At 47.6% G+C, this 5,276-nt stretch overlaps 1 protein-coding gene across 1 annotated transcript in view; it reads right to left on the bottom strand.

Annotated features, from left to right (window-relative positions):
• N4BP2L2 (NEDD4 binding protein 2 like 2) overlaps positions 1–5,276 on the bottom strand; it is a gene marked incomplete at its 3' end in the record, with an annotated part of 108,028 nt that overhangs the window by 19,434 nt on the left and 83,318 nt on the right. The gene's annotated exons all lie outside the window — the stretch shown is intronic.

Below are 5,276 nucleotides of genomic sequence, written 5' to 3'. Positions count from 1 at the left end.
GGCCATGTGATAAATGGAGGGGCGGCGCTCGGAGCCCGGCCCCGCCTCCCCACCCGCCGAGCCGCGCTGCGGGGGAGGGGGCGTCCCGACCTGGCAGCTGGGGACTCTGCGAGCCTGACGGGCGGCAGACGCGGGCCGCGGACCCCGCTCTGGGCCCCCGCCCCGCCGGCCGGTGCCCTGGCCCGGAGGGCAGCGCTGCCCGGGACAGTGGGACGCTGCGCGGCCGCCTAGACGCCAGGCCCTCCCCCGCCCACCCCTGACGGCCTGGGCCTGGAAAGTACAATCGTTTTAGTTGACTTAAAAAAATGCGGACCGCATTTTGGATAGTAACAGTAAAGGCCAATGTCTCCCCCATTGTGAGTACCAATGTCTGGCGGAGTCCCAAGGCTAACACCGTTTCCCCCAAGCTTGTATCGTTTCATTTTTTTATCCTTCTTTATCAGCCTGCCAAAAATATTCTTAGAAAGCTTTGCTGCCTCTCTATAACCTTAGATATCTTCTTCCCAGAGAAAACACCGCTTAAAACTCAGATTGATCTGTGCACAGTAGCATAAACTAGGTCTCCTTTGAAAAAAGGTACATGCCCTCTTGGCACCTGAGGACACGTGGCCCCTCTGGGCCCCACCCCCCCACCCCCCAGGGAAGGGGCAGCCTACTGAAACCATTTACAGTTCAGTGCCAGTTCCAGGGACTGGTGAGCGCCCATTGGCTGATCAACGTGGTACTAGTACTCTCCAGTATTTCACACTCAGGACTGTGCTAGCGTGAGCCTATCTTCTGAACCAAAATTCAACACACAGGGACTGAAAAAATACTGTTAAAAATTAACACCACCCTGGAAAACTTCATGGTGGCTCCAGCTGTAATAATGATTGTAAAGTAAATACATTTTGTTGCTGGCAGCTAAGGTAGGAACATTTTGGAAAGGAACTGTGAAGAAGAGTCACTTCCTTCTGAAACAAAACCCACATTTCCCAGCAAGCTTTGGAAGGGACTCTCCAAGTAGGGAGGATCTGTTGCTGAGAACTGCGCCTTCCCCTGGGGGGTTCCCTGGGAGAGTGGGGACAAAGAGATGCGCCCTCTCCCTTAAAAGTCCCTTCCCAGCACTGGAGGCAGAATACTTTGTGGTTCTTCTTAGCGCTTCTGAAAAACACTGGAATTTCAAAGGCTGCTCTAAATATTAGGGGAAAACCATAAGGAACAGAGAAGATACGTGAATCATAAAAGCAGTGACGCTCCTACTGCCTGTGTCCAATCACACTTCTTAGAGAGTGCTTTGACCCAGCCTCTAATACTGCCTTGTTCATTCTAGATGTTCACTGTCCCGACCAGGGGCTAGGAGGCACAGGAGTCTGCTGAGCTCCGGAAGAGTGGCTATACAAACTGAGATCAAAATACATACTGAATTTTGGAGGTTCAGTATGGAAACAAGAATGTAAAAGAGCTCAGTAAGTTTTATACTGACTACATGTTCAAATGATAACATGTAGAGTGTGTTGGGTTAATATAGTATAAAATTAATTTCACCTGTTTTCGCTTTTTTAATGTGGCTATTAGAAAAGTTTAAATTACATATGTGGCTGGTATGTTTCTCTGAGACTTCCGTGCACCTTTATTTCCTCCTGTGGAGGGGGTCCCAGCCACGGTGGGAGAAGGCGGCAGGAAGGCACAGTGGTGGGGACCAGAGGCTTTGGCACACCCATCTGCAGTGCCTGTGGCAGAGGCAGGGGCCTAGGCGATGCTGGGAGATGCTGGGAGAGGTCTGAGCTGGAGGCAGCTTTGGAAGTCCTTGCCCTCAGAGGAGGAGACAGAATGGGACAGACAGCTAAGCAGGGGTGCCCTGGGGACACCAACTTGAAAGACTGTGCCTTTGAAGTGGCTCCGCAAAGCAGACAGAAGTCAGAGACAAGTGTGTGGAGGCCCAGGGAGGGAGAGTTTCAAGGAGAAAATGGTCTGCAGCGCCTGGAAGTGACCCTAGACACTTTTCCTTTCTGTCAACCCCCATATTTAACTAGTCAACAAGCTCTGACTGTTATTCCCAATTTATTTCTCAAAACCAGACCATTGAAACTTACTGCTTTGTATCTGTTTTCTCCCACTAGACTGGAAGATTGAACACAGTGCCTGATATCCAGAAGGTGCTCAATAATTGTATGTGGACCTGAACTACTGTCTCACTAGATGAGTCTGAGCTTGGGATTTACTAAAGATTAAGACCGAACAAAGCCAGTGGTAATGGCCGCTAAGGAGCAGTGTAAACAATCAGTGACCATCCGGACAGACCTGAGGGCCAGCTTGCTACTGGCTGTGTTCACACCCTTCCTGGTCCCGTTGAGACAGCAGCCACCAAACATGCGGGCTCCCCTGAGTCAGAGGAGCCCTGTGAAAACACTCCTCATGCCCTCAGTCCATCCAACCAATTTTTCAGCCCTAGGGTTCGGTTCTATCTCTCCATTACGGGATGACAAACACGGTCTTACATGGCTGCACTAGAAACCATTACTACAATGGACGTAAAGAAAATAATCTTACAAGTTATTTTTGGCAGATGAAACATTCAAATGTTTCTCTGTTACTAGTTAACAAGACATGGAAAATGAGGAGGCACATGAGAAGAGCTAGTGGAAACCAGCAACGTCACCCTCAAACCTACAGGTCCAAATAAGCCCGGAGTGCTGCGTTATAACCCACCCAGGCTCCTCTCCAGGAGATGCCAAGACAGCAGAAAGTCCAAAACCAAGGTGAGCTCCCCTGGGGGGTTCCCTGGGACAGTCCAAGGAGATGAGCCCTCTCGGGACAAGGGCCATCGAACCTGACACCCTGTAACATAGCAGAGATCTTTCAAATGTACAGGCACTCTCTCTGACCCTCTGTCATTCATTCCCCTGCCAAAAACTTCTTTTTGATTTTTTACTCATAACGTAAATTAGTCTTACACATCTGTGTTCATCTTGTTACATATGTATGTGATAGGAGCTGCGAGGACAGAAGAGACGTCACCTTGGCCTGCGTAACTCGTAGGTCCCTGGCCTTCTCCTTACCTAACTCTGCTCCCTCCTGGCTTTTCCCTCCCTTCCCCTAGAAGCAGGGAGGAGCTGCAGAAAGCTGGAAGAGGATAGCAGAAGAGGAACAAGGGAACAACGATGCAGAATATGCGTTCTTGGCTGAATTGCCAGGGGACGTGCTCAGACTGAGATAAGTCTACCAACTCAGAAATGTCCTCTGGACAAGCCTGATTTTGCCCATTTTGCCCCAACTGCCTGATTTCTACACCCCATCACTCACTCTTCTTGGTGTTCCACTCCACACCCATGGCGAGGGCCATGTTTTCTATTTCCACAGCACCCATTATCTGCCACTGCACACAAGGGCACTTGGAGAGTGTAAACTTTGAGGAAGAAGCCTGAAAAGGAGAACAGTAGCCCCAACAATTTGTCTAAATCTCCATTCTGTAAATTAGGGCAAGTGAAAGCTGGAGCATCGGGAACCGAGTACAAGCCAAGGCGGACCGTCAGCTGGTTGCATCAGTGCAGCAGGAAGGTATTTCAGAAGTGGTCCCTAGCCATGCCATCCTCGTTTCTAATACGACCCTCTGCTGGGGTGGATTCTAATGTACTCATTGGAAATCCATCAATGTCTGTCAGAGGCCCCTCAAAAGCAAGCGTTTGCCAGATGCCAGAGTCCCCTCCACAGCTGTCTGTGCTTCCACCCTCCTCCTGGCCAGCTCTTCCCTGAAGTCATCCCACCCCAGGCCAAAGGCCAGCCCAGTGTCACAGGGGCTCTAGGAGCCTGAAAAGGGAGCAGGACCACCGGCGAGTTCAGCCATACTCCCAACCTGGTCCGCAGTCTGGAAGACACCTACAGTCCAGGGAAAAGAGAAACTAAAACTATATAAAATGAACATAAGGAAAACACTGAGCTGTTTTAAATAAAGCTCTCAATTTCCAATACAGATGGCAGATAGAACACAATATTTAACTTCCACTCCCTCCCTGAAACCCCACTAAAATGTAAGGGAGGGTTTTTGTGTGTGTGTGGTGGTAGGGGTTGTTTTGTTTTGATTTTTAAGCATAAATTATAACAAAAGAGAGAGAAGATCGTGGTATTAGTATTTTGAAAACTGGAGAGCAATAGCCAAATGTCGATTAATTTGACGAGAGAGAGAGAGAGAGAAAGAGAGAGAGAGAGAGAGAGAGAGAGAATCCTGAATATAGAAAGCAAAGAAGCAACACAGTTTACCCTACATAACCCCTAAAATTTCAGGAACTGGAAGGCTTGGGGCTACAAATGGGGCACTAAACAGGAAGGCCTGGTTGAAAGTTTGTTTAAGAAACAAACAAGCCCAGAATCAGGCCACTGCCCCCAGGGAAACCTGGAGAAGAGGAGGATGGGGAGGAGTTTGGGGAAAATATGGGGCTCCCTTTCTGAAAACAGGGATTAATTCAATGCCAACCCCTTGTCTTATATTTATCAGATACGAATTCTCATATTTGAAGTTTGTTAAGTACAACTAACCTAAAACAGAATTTTAAAAAAGGTACCTGTTACATAGTGCAAGTACCCAAAAATCTTGGGGTCAGACATGTTTCAGAATTCAGAAAACATGTTTGTTTGTTTGTTTGTTTGTTTGGCCTTACATTCTGAGTGGGGTTTGGGGCCATCCCTGGTAATTAAACATTAATATTTCTGCAGTGAAATCTATACATAGTCACATAAAGTGGGATAAAAAGGAGCAACATTAACCTGTTTATTAGGTCAAGTTTTGCTCCCAACTTAGTTTTAATACAAAACATTTAAAAAGCAACACAAAATCAACATTTGGTTTTCAAAGCTTTTTGGATTTCAGAATTCTAGAAATGGAATCATGGATAAATAGTGGATATATGACCTATCCTTCTATCCTGATGCAATATTTTAAATACCCAAGTTTTCTGTGCCTTGTTTTCTTCCATAAAACAAATTCGAGTGTGGCAAACATCTTCAAAATTAGGTGATGAAACGTTCGGGTTGTTATCTCTTTCGCTGGTTTTTTTTCATTATTCAGGTGACTCATCAGGAATGATTGGACAGCTTGTAAACCAGACTTGCCATCCAGCAACACTCGTTTGGGGCAGCACTGAACACTCCTGATAATTATGGTCTTCAACAGCAAACAAACTCAGACCGGCGGAGTCCCAGCAAAATGGTGACTCGAGTTTCTTGTCAGTTGCCCAGGCTGTTTCCTGAGTGAAGCCACTCCCCTGGCACCTGGTACTGCACTCTGTCCCCACAACTCC

The sequence above is a fragment of the Rhinolophus hipposideros genome, assembly GCF_964194185.1.
Source record: "Rhinolophus hipposideros genome assembly, chromosome: 4".
In the NCBI taxonomy this organism is placed as follows: Eukaryota; Metazoa; Chordata; class Mammalia; order Chiroptera; family Rhinolophidae; genus Rhinolophus; species Rhinolophus hipposideros.
The sequence above is the reverse complement of the archived record's forward strand: the minus strand, read 5'-3'. Positions and strand labels throughout refer to the sequence as shown.